The sequence below is a fragment of the Aythya fuligula genome, unplaced genomic scaffold, assembly GCF_009819795.1.
Source record: "Aythya fuligula isolate bAytFul2 unplaced genomic scaffold, bAytFul2.pri scaffold_63_arrow_ctg1, whole genome shotgun sequence".
NCBI lineage: Eukaryota > Metazoa > Chordata > Aves > Anseriformes > Anatidae > Aythya > Aythya fuligula.
Genome location: NW_022473997.1, coordinates 51,326 through 69,847, shown reverse-complemented (window position 1 = coordinate 69,847; position 18,522 = coordinate 51,326). Strand labels below are relative to the sequence as shown.

At 54.7% G+C, this 18,522-nt stretch overlaps 3 long non-coding RNA genes across 5 annotated transcripts; 1 reads left to right on the top strand and 2 right to left on the bottom strand.

Moving 5' to 3' along the window:
* Positions 1–98: 98 nt before the first annotated feature.
* Positions 99–2,303, bottom strand: LOC116501678. The gene is made up of 3 exons (XR_004254488.1): positions 2,240–2,303; positions 1,613–1,710; positions 99–147 (listed from the first exon to the last, which is right to left on the bottom strand). It is a non-coding gene; the product is annotated as an uncharacterized LOC116501678 (long non-coding RNA).
* A 1,553-nt stretch (positions 2,304–3,856) lies between these two features.
* On the bottom strand, positions 3,857–4,983 carry LOC116501681. Its single transcript, XR_004254492.1, has 2 exons — positions 4,780–4,983; positions 3,857–3,919 (listed from the first exon to the last, which is right to left on the bottom strand). It is a non-coding gene; the product is annotated as an uncharacterized LOC116501681 (long non-coding RNA).
* A 7,549-nt stretch (positions 4,984–12,532) lies between these two features.
* On the top strand, positions 12,533–14,717 carry LOC116501675. Of its 3 annotated transcripts, none has more exons than XR_004254484.1 (6): positions 12,533–12,585; positions 13,386–13,446; positions 13,607–13,657; positions 13,789–13,865; positions 14,412–14,465; positions 14,566–14,717. It is a non-coding gene; the product is annotated as an uncharacterized LOC116501675 (long non-coding RNA). The 3 variants fall into 3 exon arrangements; XR_004254485.1 differs by lacking the exon at positions 12,533–12,585 and adding an exon at positions 12,900–12,927; XR_004254486.1 differs by lacking the exons at positions 12,533–12,585; positions 13,386–13,446; positions 13,607–13,657; positions 13,789–13,865 and adding an exon at positions 14,077–14,145.
* The last annotated feature ends 3,805 nt before the right edge of the window (positions 14,718–18,522 follow it).

The window sequence follows — 18,522 nt, the reverse complement described above, 5'->3', positions numbered from 1 at the left end:
GGGACACACGCTGAGAGCCCCCCCCAGCCGGCCCCGGGGGCTCACCCAGCAGCAGCAGCACGAGGATGACGATGAGGACGACGAAGGCCGTGTTGCCAGTAGGCCACCGCCAGCCCCACCAGGCGCGACTTGAAGATCTTCTGCCACCTTTTGGGGGGGGAATTAATGTTGGGGGGGGGGAGATTTAATTAAGGGCGGGGATATTTAATTACTGGGGGGGTATATTTAATTATTACAGGGGTTCATTTAATTTTCAGGGGGCTGATATTTCATATTTTAGGGTAAAAAGCAGTATTTTTTGGGGTGGAAATTTAGAATTTTCAGGGGGTATTTAACATTTTTAGGAAGGATTTAATATTGGGGGGGGCCTTAATTTTTTGGGGGGGCTGTATTTAATTATGGGAGGGTGATATCTAATTATGGGGCTGATATTTAATATTTTGGGGTAAAATTCAGCATTTCTGGGGGTGGAATTTGGAATTTTCAGGGGGTATTTAACATTTTTGGGAGGGATTTAATACTGGGGGGCCCTTAATTTTTTTTGGGGGGGGCTGTATTTAATTATGGGGGGGTGATATTTAATTATGGGGGGTAATATTTAGTATTTTTGGGTGAAATTCAGCATTTTTGGGGGCGGAATTAAGAATTTTCAGGGGGTATTTAATATTTTTGGGAGGGATTTAATATTGTGGGGCCTTAATTTTATTTTTTGGGGGGCTATATTTAATTATGGGGGGGTAATATTTCATTATGGGGTTGATATTTAGTATTTTGGGTTAACACCCAATATTTTTGGGGGTGAAATTTAATGTTTTCAGGGGGTATTTAGAATTTTGGGGAGGGATTTAATAATGGGGGGGCAATACTTAATTTCTGGGGAGGTAGATTTAGTTATGGGGGGTGACATTTAATTTTGGGGGGGTGATATCTAATATTTTGGGGTAAAAATATTTTTGGGGGTGATATTTACTATGTTCAGGGGGAATGTTTAATATTTTGGGGGGATCTGTAATATTTTTTGGGGGGACATTTCATTGTGGGGGGGAATATAAGAATTTGGGGGGCATTTAATTTATTGGAGGGGATACTTAATACTTGGGGGGTGAGATTTCATATTTTGGGGGGGGTATTTAAGTTTTGGAGGGGATATTTAACATTTGGGAGCAGATGTTTGATATTTTTTGGAGGAATATTTAATGTTATCAATTATTTTCAGGGAAGTTTAACATTTGGGGGGATACTAAAAATGTGGGAGGGGGATATTTAATATTTGGGGGGCAAAATTTAATATTCTGGGTGGGGACATTTCATTTTTTGGAGGACGTATTTAATATTTGGGGGGAGATATTTAAGATTTTGGGTGGATATTTAATATTTCAGGGGGGATATTGAATGTTGGGGGGATATTTTTAATTTTTGGGGGGGATATTAAATTTTTGACGGGGAAATTTAATATTTGGGGGGGTATTTAATATGTCTTGGGGGTGTTATTTAATACATGGGGGGAGATTTAAGATTTGGGGGGCAATATTTGATTTTTGGGGGCAGATACTTGATTTTGGGGGGCAGATATCTCATTTTTTTTGGCGGGGGGTGGTTAATGTCGACCCACCTGGCGGCCGAGACGAAGGGGACGCAGAGCAGCAGCACGAGGAAGACCTCGGCGTAGAGGAAGGTGGCGACCACTGTCCACTGCAGGCTCATGGTGGCCTGGGGGGGAAAGGGGGGGGGGTCTCACAGTGGGGGGGGGGGGACAATGCCCACCCCCCTCAGGACCCCAGCATGACCCCCTGGTGCTCCCGACCCCCAGTGAAACCCCAAAACCCCCATAAGGGATCGCAAGAAAACCCCGTAGGACCCCCCCTGAGACCCCATAACCCCCCCCCATGACCACAACACCCCCTTTGCAAACCCCATAACGCCCCCCCCGGAACCCAATAATCCCCCTTGAGACCCCCATCGCCCCCCCAACACTCCCCAAGCCCCCTTGGGACACCCCAACGCCCCTTTAGGACCCCCATAACCCTATGGGTGCCCCCATCACCCCCCACATGACAACAACACCCCCTCGGGACCCCCACAAGCCCCCCCAAACCCCCATAGCCCCCACCCCAAGACCCCAATAATCTCCCTTGAGACCCCCAACCCTCCTTGGGACCCCCCCAACCCCCATTGGCACCCCTATCAACCCCCCAGAATACCCACAACGCCCCCCCGGGCCCCCCCGGCCCCTCCTCACGTTCTCACGGTCGGGCCGCGGAGCCCCCCAAGTCCCGGCCGCCCGCCGCCCCCGCCCACCTCCTTCTAACGGAAACCGGAAGCTGCCCGCCAGGAAGACCCGCCCACCGCGGGGTTGGCGACCAATCAGAGGCGTCGTTGGGAGTGCCGGCGGATTGGCGCGGGGGAGGCCCGAGGCACGCTGGGAGTTGTAGTTCGGAGGAGGAGGGGGTTCGGGGTGTGCTCAATGGCTCCGTCTTCAAAATAGGGCTGTAATCAAAGTTTACAATTTATTATTTTATTATCTAAGAAAAACCGAGTGGTTAAGGTGTATAATTCTTGTATCTTGCAAAGGAAAGGTCCAGCAATTCGTGTCCATTGAGAGCTTTAAGGGAAATGTATTTATTTGTATTTAAATGCATTTGTACTTAAATGTACATTAAAGTGTATTTAATGTATTTATTTCCTTCAAGTCTCTGATATCTGGGGGGGTTGCAGAATAACTTCAGAATACGAAGGGAAACGTATAATAACTTCAGCAGACGACTGAAAAATCGGGCCCCAGAAAACGCGTTCCGAGCCCCTTTCGCCCATGTCTTTATCTCAGCTCAGGGGCTTCACTTTCCCATTTCTCTCCCCCATCCCAGAGAGGGAGTGGGGACGGTGAGTGAATGGCTGTGTGGTGTTTAGCTGCCGGCCGGGTTAAACCACAACAGAAGGAAAAGCTGTAAGTGAACTTGTAAAAGCCTTGAAGAACATCGCGTGTGTCCCAGTTCAAACTCGGAATGGAATCAATCTAGGAGGATTATGGGGGGGCTTTATGGGCGGTGATTGGTTTGCTAAAATAAGGATGGTTTTATTGGGGATATGTGGAGGATTGTTAATAGTTCCATGTTTAATACCTTGTATTACCAGACTAATACACTCGGTTACACAAAAAATGCAAATATCTGCGGTACCTGTTGACCCAGAACCAGGGAAAGAGAAAACCCATTCCCTGATGATAATAAAAACAAACAAAGATCCAACATTGATATCAATTCGGCAAGTATTGACTCGATTGGAAAGGAAAACACGAATCAATACCATGAAAAAGGAGATGGGGGATTGTGAAATGTGTTCATCTGATTCGTGTCAATATGCAACAATGCTAGGGCCGCGTGATATGATGAGATGTGACCTTCTGTCTTACACACCCTTGTATAACCGCAAGTCTAAGGAAAACAGAGCGGTTAATGTATAGAGTTCTTGTATCTTGCAAAGGAATGGTCCAGCAATTCGCGTCAATAGGGGATAAGAGAACAAAGGGGTTTCAGAATAACGGCTAACTGTTATGACTATTGCATGGGGCACTATGCAAGTCTCTGCCATCCAGCCAAGATGAACAAAGGAAAAGGACAAGGGAAAAGCCTGGGAGGAAGACTAGGAGCCTTCAGTACGAGAGACCCCCAGAGGGACCACCAGAGACTGATACGCATGCGCCGGTGGGAGGGTTCGGATTCCAGGAACTAATTATAATAACCCTGCCTTTTCTAGGAGTACTAATGAATATGTATTAGCCTAGGAGCATAAAAACAACAGAAGATGCCCAAACTCCCCCAAACCGCCCCCAAAGACCTCAGAAATGACCCCAAAATCCCCGCTGCCGTTGCCGCCTTTATTGGGGTCACAGGATGAGGCCCCCCCCAGTCAGCTCCAGGCGCTGTGGGGATGGAATGGGGGGGATGAGACCTTTTTTTTTGGGTGTTTTCAACCCATTTTGGGGTTCGGAACCCATTTTCAGGGTTTTTGACCTATTTTTGAGGGATTTAAACCCCCTTTTTTGGATTGCGGTGTTTTTTTTTTTTTTAAACCAGGTTTTGGGGTTTTTAACCCCTTTTTGGGGGGTTTCAACCCAGTTTTGGGGGAGTTTAACCCTTTTTTTCAGATTTAACCCCATTTCAGGGCTTTTAACCCCAGGTGTTGGGGCTTGAACCCCAGTTTTGGGTTTTTAACCCTGCTTTTTGGGGTTTCAGCACCCTTTTTTGCTTTTAACACTAGTTTTTAGGGCTTTAATCCTGTTTTTTTTGAGGATTAAACCCCGTTTTTTAAATTTGACCCCATTTTCTGTTTTTCAGCCCCATTTTTTGCCCTTCCAACACCCTTTTTTGGTATTTCAACCCCTTTTTTTGTTTTCTAACCCCGTTTTTTGCCCTCCAGCCCCGTTTTTCACTGTTTTGGACCCATTTTTTGGGATATCAACCCTGTTTTTTGTTTTCCAACCCCATTTTTTCCCTTTCCAGCCTCAGTTTTCAGGGTTTTGGCCCCATTTCTTACCCTTCCAACCCATTTTTTCAGGGTTTCAGCCCTCTTTTTCGCCTTTCCGGCCCCGTTTCTTGGGGTTTTGGCCCCGTTTTTCGGGGTTTTGGACCCAGTTTGGGGGTTTCAGCTGCTCTTTTTTGTTTTCTAGCCCCATTTTTTGCCCTTCTGGCCCCATTTTTCACTGTTTCGCACCCATTTTTCAGGGTTTCAGCCCCATTTTTTGCCCTTCCAGCCCCATTTTTTGGTGTTTTTCCCCTGTACCTGCGGGGGCGTAACGAAAGCGAGCCAGTCGGAGGCGTGCGTGGGCAGCAGCCCCATGGCCTGGCACTTGTAGAGGGCGAGCGCCAGCCCCAGCCCGTTGCCCACCAGGAACACCAAACCCTGCAGCAGCCGCGCGCTCGAGCTCTCCAGCAGCTTCAGGGCTGTGGGGGGGGAAAACCAGTCAGAGGGGCGGACTGGGAGCACTGGGAGGGGCCGGGCTTACTGGTGGAGAGGAAGAGTAGTGCCTGCAGCGGGCGCCAGCCCATCATGGCCGGGAAGATGCTGATGGTGCTGCCGGCCATGGACATGATGAAGAGGTTCACGGGGATCTGCTTCATGGGCACAGCGCCACGTCCCAGCAGCGCTGCGGGGAAAAACGGGGAGAAAAGGGGAAAAATGGTAAAAAATGAGGGGTGTGTGGGTGGTAATGGGGGGGTAAGGAGGGGTAATAGGGGGGAAAAGGAGGAAAAAGGAGAGGAAAAGGGGGGAAAAGGGGGAAAAAGGGGGTTAAAGTAGGGTAAAGGGGGGGGGAAGGGGAAGAAAATGGGGGAAAAAGGGAGGCAAATGGGGAAAAGGGGAAGAACGAGGAGGAAAATGGGAGAAAAAGGGAGGAAAATAGGGGAAAAGGGGATAAAAGGGAGGCAAATGGGGGAAAAGGGGATAAAAGGGGAGGAAAATGTGGGGAAAAAGGGGGGAAATGCTGAAAAAAGGGGGGTGTGGGGGGTAATGGGGGGGTATTGCTCTCTATAGGTTACCTCAAGGGAGGCTGTAGCGAGGTGGGGGTTGGTCTGTTCTCCCACGTGCCTGGTGACAGGACGAGGGGGAATGGGCTAAAGTTGAGCCAGGGGAGTTTTAGGTTAGATGTTAGGAAGAACTTCTTTCACTGAAAGGGTTGTGAGGCATTGGAACAGGCTGCCCAGGGAAGTGGTGGAGTCACCATCCCTGGAAGTCTTCAAAAGACGTTTAGATGTAGAGCTTAGGAAAATGGTTTAGTGGGGACTGCTAGTGTCTAGTGTTAGGTCAGAGGTTGGACTCGATGATCTTGAGGTCTCTTCCAACCTAGAAATTCTGTGATTCTGTAAGGAGGGGTAATGGGGGGGGAAAGGGGGGAAAAAGGAGAGGAAAAGGGGGGAAAAGGGGACAAAAGGGGAGGAAAATGGGGGGAAAAGGGGGGGGGAAAAGGGGGAAGAAAATGGGAAGAACAAGGAGGAAAATGGGGGAAAAAGGGAAAAAAGGGAGAAAAATGGGAGGCAAGTGGGGGAAAAGGGGATGAAAATGGGGGATAAAAGGGGAAAAAGGGGGAAAGGGGAGGAAAGGGGGAGGAAAAGGGGAAGAACAAGGAGGAAAATGGGGGAAAAAGGGAAAAAAGGGGAGGAAAGGGGGAAGAAAAGGGCAAGAACAAGGAGGAAAATAGGGGAAAAAGGAAGGCAAATAGGGGAAAAGGGGATAAAAGGGGAAGCAAATGGGGGATAAAGGGGGAAAAGGGCACCAAACATGGCCTCTCCACATCAGAACCCCCCCAACTCCCCCCAGGCCCCCCAAATCGCTCCTAAAACCCCTCAGAACCCCCCCGAAAACACCTCACGACCCCCTCAGCCCCCCCCCAAACACCTCAAAACCACCCAGTACGCCCCAAAACCCCCCTCAGGACGCGCCACCCCCCCCCCCCAGACCAACCCAGGACCCCCGAAGACCTGCGGGGTTTGAACCCCACAATTCCCCCGAAATTCCCTCAAAATGCCCCCCAAAAAGCACGCCCAGGAACTCACCGAGCCCCCGGGGGCGTCCCCAGCTCCATCGCCCACTTGAAGTGTCTCAACCTCACCGTGGCGGCCGCCATTTTGTGAAGACCAGAAGTGGGGTTGGCCTTAAATACGCCAGCGACGCGGCACGTGACGCAGGAGGGGCGGTGATTGGACGGCGGAGGGCGGAAGTGCGGCCCCTAGCAACGCCATAGCAACGATGAGGAAAAAATAGACTTCCGGCAGCCAATGTTGAGTGCCAAGAGCATGCCGGGAGACGTAGTTCTCGGACTCTGGACTTCCGGGCGGCCATGTTGGGTGCCCAGAGCATGCCGGGAGATGTAGTTCTCGGACTCTGGACTTCCGGGCGGCCATGTTGAGTGCCAAGAGCATGCCGGGAGATGTAGTTCTCGGACTCTGGACTTCCGGGCGGCCATGTTGAGTGCCCAGAGCATGCCGGGAGACGTAGTTCTCGGACTCTGGACTTCCGGGCGGCCATGTTGGGTGCCCAGAGCATGCCGGGAGATGTAGTTCTCGGACTCTGGACTTCCGGGAGGCCATGTTGGGTGCCCAGAACATGCCGGGAGATGTAGTTCTCGGACTCTGGACTTCCGGGCGGCCAATGTTGAAGGGCGCCCTCTGCCGCCACCTGCTGGTGGAAAGCGAGTACTGCAGGCGGCCGGGGGGCGCGCATGCGCGGTGACGCCCGCGGGCGCCCTCTGCCGCCACCTACTGGTGGGAAAAGGGTACTGCAGGCGGCCGGGGGGCGCGCATGCGCGGAGACGCCCGCGGGCGCCCTCTGCCGCCACCTGCTGGTGGAAAGCGAGTACTGCAGGCGGCCGGGGGGCGCGCATGCGCGGTGACGCCCGCGGGCGCCCTCTGCCGCCACCTACTGGTGGGAAAAGGGTACTGCAGGCGGCCGGGGGGCGCGCATGCGCGGAGACGCCCGCGGGCGCCCTCTGCCGCCACCTGCTGGTGAAAATCGAGTACTGCAGGCGGCCGGGGGGCGCGCATGCGCGGTGACGCCCGCGGGCGCCCTCTGCCGCCACCTGCTGGTGAAAATCGAGTACTGCAGGCGGCCGGGGGGCGCGCATGCGCGTTGGCACCCGCGGGCGCCCTCTGCCGCCACCTGCTGGTGGAAAAGGGGTACTGCAGGCGGCCGAGGGGGGCGCATGCGCGTTGGGGCCCAGGGGCGCCCTCTGCCGCCTCCTTTTGGTGGAAAACGAGTACTGCAGGCGGCCGTGGGGCCGTGCATGCGCGTTGCTTTTTATGTCGTTGTTTTTTTTGCTGTGTAATTTCCTACGCTCCTAGATTTTTCTTCATATGTAAATCACACAGAATCACAGATCTTCTAGGTTGGAAGAGACCTCAAGATCATTGAGTCCAACCTCTGACCTAACACTAAAGTTTGAGCTAATTCCCCATGAAAATATTTCATTTACTTTCTTGGTTGTATTGTCCTTTCTATGTTCAAAGCTGAGGCATAAATACAGTAAATTTTGCTTCTAGAAACACCCCAGTTCTCTTGTCTGCACTCTGCATACTGTAAACTAGGGATAGGCACAAAAACAAACAAATAAATAAATAAATAAAAGAACACAGCTGCTGCTGCTCCTGCTCTCTTTCTTGTGGTTTGCCCCCTCCCCTTTCCCAGGTGATTGTGTTTGGGTGCTGGGCGGGGCCAAATGGTATAGGAGCCCCAGGCACGGCATCAGAGAGCTCCTTCTGCCCGGGCTGCTCTTTGGGGTCAGTGCTTTGTTGATGCTTCTGTTAGCTACATGCAGGGTTCTTTTGGTGGGTCAGGGTCTGGTACGATCTTTTAGAGGAAACCGATCTAGTAGTATGTGCATTTATTGCTTGAAGCTCTTTGGAGGTGATTAATTGTTATAGCACATTTATGGATAGGATGTCAATGTTATTTTGTGCGTTTGCTTTGTTGTTCTAGGTCCCTCGTGATTTTTGCAGGGTTACAGGGCAGATGTCACCAGATCTACCCCTTTTGTTGTTTTTGTTTTGTTTGATTTTTTTTTTCTTGATTTTTCTTTTTCTTTTTTGGAAGGGGGTTTGGGATTTGAGCGTCCTATTTTTTTGGGTTTGGGATTTGAGCATCTCAATTTTGCGGGTTTGGGATTTGAGCGTCTTAATTTATTGGGTTAGGGGTTTTAGGCATAGGACTTCAGGGGTTTAATGTGGTAAATAGTTTGGGTTAGGTCTGTAGGGGTTTCGAGGATGTTTAGGGATAGGGCTTGAGGCTTTTTTGTGTAAGGGCGGGAAGGGCTAGGGTTACAGTGAGTGCTGTTAAACGTAGTTCTCGAAAACTCGGCCTCTGATTGGCCGTGCTGGCTGTCCAGGGAATTCTGGTAGGTGTAGTTTTCCGGCACCAGGCTTCCGGTAGGCCGTGTTGACTGCCCAGAGCATGCCGGGAGATGTAGTTCTTGGACTCCGAACTTCCGGGAGGCCATGATGGGTGCCCATAGCATGCCGGGAAATGTAGTTCTGGGACTCCGGACCTCCGGGAGGCCATGTTGAGCGCCCAGAGCATGCCTGGAAATGAAGTTCTCGGGAACTAGGGTTGGGGTTAGGGACTAGGGCTGGGGCTAGGGTTAGAGTTTAGGGTGCGGGTTGGGGTTAGGGTTAGGGCTAGTGAATGCTGGTTCTCTGTGTTTGCAGATGACGGTGAGCGTGTTCAAACTAATTGCAGTTGAAGAAGTTTCAGTTACTTGCTTGGTGCCGTTATCAGTTCAACATTAAAAGCTGCAGCAAAAGCAAAAGGGGATTTTTGCTTCTAGAAACACCACAGGTCTCTTGTCTGCTCTCTGAATGTTTTTGAGATAAAACAGATTTTAAAAAACAAAGGAAAAAAACAAAACAAAACACAGCTGCTTCTTTTGCTCTCTTCCTACTTTCATGTGCTTTGCCCCTCCCCTTTCCCAGTTGATTGGGTTTGGGTGCTGGGCGGGGCCAAAAGGTATATGAGCCCCAGGCACGGCATCAGAGAGCTCCTTCTGCCTGGGCTGCTCTTTGGGGGCAGTGCTTTGTTTTTCCTTCTGTCTGTTGCAGGGTTGTTTAGGCAGGCTGGAGTCTATGGATTTCTGGATTTTAAGTGCTTGGAATTCACTTAGGAGAGGGATGTTTAGTAGGGGCTGCTGGCTCAGTTTGGGGCGCGGTTGTCACTGCAGTTATTTTCGTACATTCCATTTCGGCGCGGCGCCGCCCGGGCCCATTTCGGCGCGGCGCCGCCCGGGCCCATTTCGGCGCGGCGCCGCCCGGGCCCATTTCGGCGCGGCGCCGCCCGGGCCCATTTCGGCGCGGCGCCGCCCGGGCCCATTTCGGCGCGGCGCCGCCCGGGCCCATTTCGGCGCGGCGCCGCCCGGGCCCATTTCGGCGCGGCGCCGCCCGGGCCCATTTCGGCGCGGCGCCGCCCGGGCCCATTTCGGCGCGGCGCCGCCCGGGCCCATTTCGGCGCGGCGCCGCCCGGGCCCATTTCGGCGCGGCGCCGCCCGGGCCCATTTCGGCGCGGCGCCGCCCGGGCCCATTTCGGCGCGGCGCCGCCCGGGCCCATTTCGGCGCGGCGCCGCCCGGGCCCATTTCGGCGCGGCGCCGCCCGGGCCCATTTCGGCGCGGCGCCGCCCGGGCCCATTTCGGCGCGGCGCCGCCCGGGCCCATTTCGGCGCGGCGCCGCCCGGGCCCATTTCGGCGCGGCGCCGCCCGGGCCCATTTCGGCGCGGCGCCGCCCGGGCCCATTTCGGCGCGGCGCCGCCCGGGCCCATTTCGGCGCGGCGCCGCCCGGGCCCATTTCGGCGCGGCGCCGCCCGGGCCCATTTCGGCGCGGCGCCGCCCGGGCCCATTTCGGCGCGGCGCCGCCCGGGCCCATTTCGGCGCGGCGCCGCCCGGGCCCATTTCGGCGCGGCGCCGCCCGGGCCCATTTCGGCGCGGCGCCGCCCGGGCCCATTTCGGCGCGGCGCCGCCCGGGCCCATTTCGGCGCGGCGCCGCCCGGGCCCATTTCGGCGCGGCGCCGCCCGGGCCCATTTCGGCGCGGCGCCGCCCGGGCCCATTTCGGCGCGGCGCCGCCCGGGCCCATTTCGGCGCGGCGCCGCCCGGGCCCATTTCGGCGCGGCGCCGCCCGGGCCCATTTCGGCGCGGCGCCGCCCGGGCCCATTTCGGCGCGGCGCCGCCCGGGCCCATTTCGGCGCGGCGCCGCCCGGGCCCATTTCGGCGCGGCGCCGCCCGGGCCCATTTCGGCGCGGCGCCGCCCGGGCCCATTTCGGCGCGGCGCCGCCCGGGCCCATTTCGGCGCGGCGCCGCCCGGGCCCATTTCGGCGCGGCGCCGCCCGGGCCCATTTCGGCGCGGCGCCGCCCGGGCCCATTTCGGCGCGGCGCCGCCCGGGCCCATTTCGGCGCGGCGCCGCCCGGGCCCATTTCGGCGCGGCGCCGCCCGGGCCCATTTCGGCGCGGCGCCGCCCGGGCCCATTTCGGCGCGGCGCCGCCCGGGCCCATTTCGGCGCGGCGCCGCCCGGGCCCATTTCGGCGCGGCGCCGCCCGGGCCCATTTCGGCGCGGCGCCGCCCGGGCCCATTTCGGCGCGGCGCCGCCCGGGCCCATTTCGGCGCGGCGCCGCCCGGGCCCATTTCGGCGCGGCGCCGCCCGGGCCCATTTCGGCGCGGCGCCGCCCGGGCCCATTTCGGCGCGGCGCCGCCCGGGCCCATTTCGGCGCGGCGCCGCCCGGGCCCATTTCGGCGCGGCGCCGCCCGGGCCCATTTCGGCGCGGCGCCGCCCGGGCCCATTTCGGCGCGGCGCCGCCCGGGCCCATTTCGGCGCGGCGCCGCCCGGGCCCATTTCGGCGCGGCGCCGCCCGGGCCCATTTCGGCGCGGCGCCGCCCGGGCCCATTTCGGCGCGGCGCCGCCCGGGCCCATTTCGGCGCGGCGCCGCCCGGGCCCATTTCGGCGCGGCGCCGCCCGGGCCCATTTCGGCGCGGCGCCGCCCGGGCCCATTTCGGCGCGGCGCCGCCCGGGCCCATTTCGGCGCGGCGCCGCCCGGGCCCATTTCGGCGCGGCGCCGCCCGGGCCCATTTCGGCGCGGCGCCGCCCGGGCCCATTTCGGCGCGGCGCCGCCCGGGCCCATTTCGGCGCGGCGCCGCCCGGGCCCATTTCGGCGCGGCGCCGCCCGGGCCCATTTCGGCGCGGCGCCGCCCGGGCCCATTTCGGCGCGGCGCCGCCCGGGCCCATTTCGGCGCGGCGCCGCCCGGGCCCATTTCGGCGCGGCGCCGCCCGGGCCCATTTCGGCGCGGCGCCGCCCGGGCCCATTTCGGCGCGGCGCCGCCCGGGCCCATTTCGGCGCGGCGCCGCCCGGGCCCATTTCGGCGCGGCGCCGCCCGGGCCCATTTCGGCGCGGCGCCGCCCGGGCCCATTTCGGCGCGGCGCCGCCCGGGCCCATTTCGGCGCGGCGCCGCCCGGGCCCATTTCGGCGCGGCGCCGCCCGGGCCCATTTCGGCGCGGCGCCGCCCGGGCCCATTTCGGCGCGGCGCCGCCCGGGCCCATTTCGGCGCGGCGCCGCCCGGGCCCATTACTCAGGTGGTGCTACTGAGCAGGTGAGGTAAAGGAACCGGGAACAGAGAAGTATTGCACAATGGTATGTTGCATTAGTTGTAGTGTGCGTTGTGCAGGACATGGGTATTAGGGCTTGCATGGTAGTGAATGCTGGTTCTCTGTGTTTACAGATGGGGATGAGCCTGTGTAAACTAATTCCAGTTCAAAAAGTTTCAGTTATTAGCGTGGTGATATTGTCAATTCAATATTAAAACCTGCAGAATAAGCCAAAGGCGATTTTTGCTTCTAGAATCACTGCAAATATTTGGTCTGCTCTCTGCATGCTTTTGAGATAAAGTTTATTTTAAAAAAGAAACAAAAAGAAAAACAGCTACTTTTCTTGCTCTATTTCTACTTTCTTGTGCTTTGCCCCTCCCCTTTCCCAGGTGATTGGGTTTGGGTGCTGGGCGGGGCCAAAAGGTATATGAGCCCCAGGCATGGCATCAGAGAGCTCCTTCTGCCTGGGCTGCTCTTTGGGGTAAGTGCTTTGTGTTTCCTTCAGTCAGTTGCAGGGTTCTCTAGGCAGGCTGGAGTCTATGGATTTCTGGATTTCTAAGTGGTTGGAATTCTAGATCTCTAAGTGCTTGAAATAGAGGGATATTTAGTAGAGGCTGCTGGCTCACTTTTTTTTAGCATGGCCGCATAATCTCCTGTTTTTGAGATATATTTTAATCTCTACATGTTTAAAACCACTTGTTTTAGTCCCCTGGAGAGTTACACCAGCTTGATTACATGCTACATGTGGCTTGGCAGCGTAGATGCAGCATTACCAAGAGACTGAGCAGGGTTGTATCAGAGTCACCTTTTTCATCTGCAAAGGGTAAGTCTGTGATTACTGCTGCCGGGGTTGCTGTGTGTGCATGTCTTTTTGGCGTTTGTGGAGTTGTGTTTTTTTTTTTTTTTTTTTGTGTGTGTGTATGTTCTAAGTTTCTGGTTTTCTGAGGGGTAAACAGTTAGTGTGCTGAACGTGGTAGGCAGGTGGAGGTTGGGAGCTGCTCAGGACTGGTAGGTTTGGTTTCTAGGAGTATGCGGCATCCATCCTGTGCGATGTGACTGATTGTTGGGCGGGAACGTTCCAGCTTGTGTGTCCTAAGCAATGTAGCTTGTGTAGCGTATGTTGTGTGGCCCGGGCAGAATTTGCTGTGGCGCTGTGAGCGAAGAATCTGAGTTAGAGCTGTTGAGCAACTGAAGTAAAGGAACTGGGAAGAGAGAGGTATTGCAGCAGGTACGCTGTGGTTGTGAGGTGCCTCAGAGTGTGCTTTTCTCTCGTCTCTACAGGTGCTTTGTGCAGTCGTGGACAGGGAAGGGAAATCCTCATGTCACGAAGCACTGAGGGAAGGTGAGTGTTGTCAGCCTGGTCATCCCTTATCCGAAGCGAAGGGAAGACGCTCAGGTGTTTCCCTGTGAGGGTCCGAGGTGAGGCTGTGTGGGATAGAGGAGCAGTGTGGCAGGTGGTTGCTTGCAAGCACAGTGGTCATTGTGTCCTTTTGTGTTCCCAGGTGGCGTGGGTGATGCTGGCCGCTCCTTTCAAGCTTGGACCTAATTTGCAGGTACAGAGGCAAGTGGCCTGCTGTTTTGAAAGGATAAAACTAAAGATGGGGTCCCTTTTGTTGTTGAGGGATGGGTGCTACTGCTGTCAGCTGAATGTTTATCTTCTGCCTGTGTTTTTCCTTTTGTTCAGGCTGAAACGCAGTGCGCAGTGCAGGACGTCTTGACCCGAGCTGCCTCTGCAGTGACTCTGGTGCGTGATGAGCAGAGGTAACTGTTGTTTTTGGGGCGCGGTTGTCACTGCAGTTATTTTCCTACATCCAATAGAGTAAAATTCCAGTTTGTCTTTTAGAGGTGCTATAAGTGGGTAAAGAGAACAGATGGAAGCGTGTGCCACGTGGGGTAGGCAAGCGGCTGAGGTACAGGAGGGGATGAGAGTATGTGATTTTTTTTTTTCTGGGGATGAAATGGAATTAATTTTGTTGGTGTATAATGTGTTCTGCTCCTAGATTTTTCTTTCAATGTGAAGAAAAGTTTGAGCTAATTCCAGGTAAGAAAGTTCCAGTTACTTGCTGGGTCGTATTGTCCTTTTAATATTCAAAGCTGCAGCAAAAGCATGGGGATTGTTGCTTCTAGAAACACCCCAGTTTTCTTGTTTGCACTCTGCATGCTGTTGAGCTAAAGCAGACCAAAAAAAAAAATAAAAAATAAAGGAAACACACACACACACACAAAAAACCAACAATAACAAAAAAAAACCACCATTGGGTGATGTGTTGTGAACGCAACGATCATTTAATCCCTTTGTTTTCCCAGGTGGTGTGGATGATACTGGTTGCACTGTTGGAGCTTGGATTTGGAGAGGAACAGGTGAGCATAGTTGTATGTTGCATCAGCAGTAGTCAGCATTGTGGAGAAGGTGGGCATCATGACCAGCATGCTACTGAATGCTGGTACTCTGTTTTTGCAGCTGATGATGAGCCTGGCAATTGCCTAAGATGACGACCAGTGCCTGTGCATTTCTTGAGGCGGAGGGAATTTACCATGCAGCAACCTGAGAGCTAAGTTGGGGGGCACCTGGTATTTGCATATCTGGGGTGGCTAATGGGAGCTGGGAGCCAGAGGAGCATGGTGCCTGCTGGCTGAATAGACTTGGTGCCACTGCGAGGGTGGTTCAGGCTGGGTCACGTTCAGGCTGCTTGTGGCCGGGTCACCAGGCTAATAGAAGCAGCGGGATTATTTTGTAGCGTGAGTGCGTGCGCCAGGCAGGACAGTTTCCTTCTGTTCGTCTGTCTTGTAGTGTTGCTTCTGCAGCGTCTGTTCTGTGCTTCTCGGGTCTTGATATCCTCCTAGCTTTTGACACTGGACTGACCAGACAGGGGACTTGGTAGCGGTGCTGAAGGGCCTCAGTGCTTGTTTTGTCATCGTGGCTCTGATCCGAGCACTTCTTGTCTTGCAGTCGCTGCTTGAAATGCAGTTCTGTTTCAGGTCTCGTGCATCGTATTCTGTTTGAGATCGCGTCTGTTTCCATCCTCACTCTTGCAGAAGTCATCTGGGCCACATCAGGAGCTCTTGCTGGGAATTGAATTCCTAAGCGTCGTCTTATGGGGTTTTCAGTCCCCATCCTTCTGGTCTCTTGTCTTGAAGGCAGGCTTTTTCGGCCTCCATCATCCCAGTTCTGGCAGTTGCTTCCAGTCGCGTGTCGTGACATTTGAGTCTCCTCTAGGGTCTGGTGCAGAGCACCTGTTCTGACTTGCTGTTGCCATAGGGCTTCCCTCCGGGGGTCACTTTTTCTTGCGCCTTGTGTTGTGTGTTTTGTTTGTAGTGTTTGTGGCGTGGCTGTGTGTGTATGTGTTTGGTCTGGAGCTGTCCTGCCTGGCAGTTAGTGATGACAGCTAACGTGGTAGTGCATGGGTGTGCTAATACATTGTCGGGAGTGTTTTGGCAAAGGCATCCGGTCTACCTCTGGGCACGTACTGAAGGGCAGCTGGCAAAGTCATCTCTGTGGTGTTTGGCAGATGTGTGTGGGGGGGGAGAGTATATCTGCTTGTGAGCAGCTGCTCGCATAGTGCTTGAATGGTGTGCTTGAGGAGGTCTGTTGAATATTGAAAGCTTACAGATAAGGGGTTTTTGAAACTTTTATTTTTATTTCTATCCTGTCCCCCAGTACAGCGTAAAAGTTAGGAGGAACCTGTCATAGAAAAGAGCTCCATCTGGAACTGTCCAGCACTTGGTAGGCAGCTCGGTGACTGGCTTGATCTACTTCTGAGGTGCTGAGGCAAGGGGCTTCTGTTTAGAAATTATAATATTGTAAATGGGGTTCCTTGTGTTGTTGAGGGATGGGTGCTAATGCTGGCCGCTGAATGATTATCTTGTGACTGTTCTCATTTGTTTAAGGTGAAACAGTGTACAATGCGGGACTTGAGCATAGCTGCTTTCGGCAAGGTGAGCGATGAACAGATGTAGCAGGCACTTTAGGGGTGCAGTTGTCACTGCAGTTACTTAACTGCACAAAGTACAGTAAAAATCCTGTTTATATTTCAGGGGTGTTGTAGCTGGCCTAAGAGAGCAGATGGAAGCACCTGCCTCTAGGGCAGGTGAGGGAGCAGAGGTAAGGGAGCAGATGAGAGTAACTGTCCTATCTGTGCTGTGTCTTTGGATGCTGCTTCAGCCTATGCTTTTCTTTTTCTTTTGCAGGTGTGTTGCACAGGCTGAGTGGGGCCAAGCTGCACTCTGAAGAGCAGCACGAGAAGGGCGGGCTGTTTGTGAGCTGGATTGGAGCAGAACTGCCAAGTAGCACGAGGTGACTGCGAAGGGTATCCATCTTGCTTTGCAGGTGCCATGGCAGGCTCTCCACAGAAGCGGTTGAGGATTTGAGAAGAGGTTGCAGATCATCGAGGAGCGATATGTGCAGGGACGGCTTGAAAACGGTATGGCTGCTTTCTCTTCTGTTTATCAGGTGTCCCAGGCAACGTGGGCTGTGATGTTAGTCTTTAGAATCTGAACAAAGCAGGTGCTGATGGCGGTCTTCTTCGGTAGGCAAAGAGTTGCCTGAAGCCCTGTCCTGTGTAGCTTGAGCATGCCTCCCTGAGGATGAGGTGTCCTTTCTATCAGATCCCAAAACTGTGTTGAAGCTGAAATGCTGTGTCTGTGTTCTGGTTGGGGTTGCACCTTGGTGAGTGTAGGGATGGGTTTTAAGTGGGTGCAGCGGAGGGCCCGGCCCCAGTGTCCTGTAGTGTGTTTTGACCCATCAGCATAGCCTTTTAGTTCTTAGCCTACTGAAGTAAGTGATTTTTCCTGTGAGTGGAATGGAATTGACTTTTTTTTTTGGTGTGTAATCTATTCTGCTCCTAGATTTTTCTTTCTGTGTAAATAAAAGTTTGAGCTAATTCCAGCAGGAAAAGCTTCAGTTACTTGCTTGGTGGTAATGTCCTTCTAACATTCAAAGCTGCAGCGAAAGCATGGGGATTGTTGCTTCTAGAAACACCCCAGTTTGCCTGTCTGCCCTCTGCATGCTGTTGAGCTAAGCCTTATAATAAATAAGTAAATAAACCACAGCTGCTGCTCCTCCTCTTTCTGCTTTTTTTGTGCTTTCCCCCTGCACTTTCCCAGGTGATTGGCTTCAGGTTCCAGGTGGGACCTAATAGTAACTGAGTTGCAGGTATGCCATCAGAGAGCTCCTTCTGCCTAGGCTGCTCTTTGGGGGTAAGTGCTTTGTTTTTCCTTCAGTCAGTTGCAGGGTTCTTTAGGTGGGTCAGAGTCTATGGATTAATGCATTTTCAAGTAGAAACCGGTACGCATATCTTTTTTGAGGTGGTAACTGGCAGGATCTGTCATTGTAAAGCAATCTAGTAGTAGGTGCCTGTATTGCATGCAGCTCTTCCTCAGGTGAGTAATTGTTATAGCAGTGTTACGGATAGTATGGCGATGTTACTTTGTGTGTTTGCTTTGTGGTTCTGGGTTCCCTTATGATTTTTTTTCAGAATTACAGGGCTTTTTGTGAGTCTTTGCCTATATGTCAAATCTTATCAAAGTCACAACCTTGGTGGCAAAGTGATGGAGCATGGTTTAGGAGAAATGTATCATGGAGGCTCCTTGTGTGAGCATGTATCTGAAAATGGCAGCAGTGGGCATGTAAGGGGTATTCTGTTTCAGGTTTAGGGACAGTTTGTTACATTTCTGGAGCTTTTGCCTGTGTGTTTGCTGTCTGTCGAGTCGTTAGACCATAAAGCCTTCTAGGCTTTATGTGCATGGAATTCACATATTTGAGGTATGTTTATGAGGGGTTGCCAGGTACGTTGTTTTTGGGAAACCGTGGGGTACGGTTTCTTGACCGCATAAGTGCAGTACTGTCAAGAGACTGAGCAGGGTCACCTTCTTCATCACTGAAGAATAAGTCTGTTCGGGCCCATTTCGGCGCGGCGCCGCCCGGGCCCATTTCGGCGCGGCGCCGCCCGGGCCCATTTCGGCGCGGCGCCGCCCGGGCCCATTTCGGCGCGGCGCCGCCCGGGCCCATTTCGGCGCGGCGCCGCCCGGGCCCATTTCGGCGCGGCGCCGCCCGGGCCCATTTCGGCGCGGCGCCGCCCGGGCCCATTTCGGCGCGGCGCCGCCCGGGCCCATTTCGGCGCGGCGCCGCCCGGGCCCATTTCGGCGCGGCGCCGCCCGGGCCCATTTCGGCGCGGCGCCGCCCGGGCCCATTTCGGCGCGGCGCCGCCCGGGCCCATTTCGGCGCGGCGCCGCCCGGGCCCATTTCGGCGCGGCGCCGCCCGGGCCCATTTCTCAGGTGGAGCTACTGAGCAGGTGAGATAAAGGAGTTGGGAACAGAGAGGTATTGCACAACTGTATGTTGCATCAGTAGTAGCGAGTGTTGTGCAGGAGGTGGGTATTAGATCTGGTGTAGAGGGATGGTTAACTGAGATAGGTCACG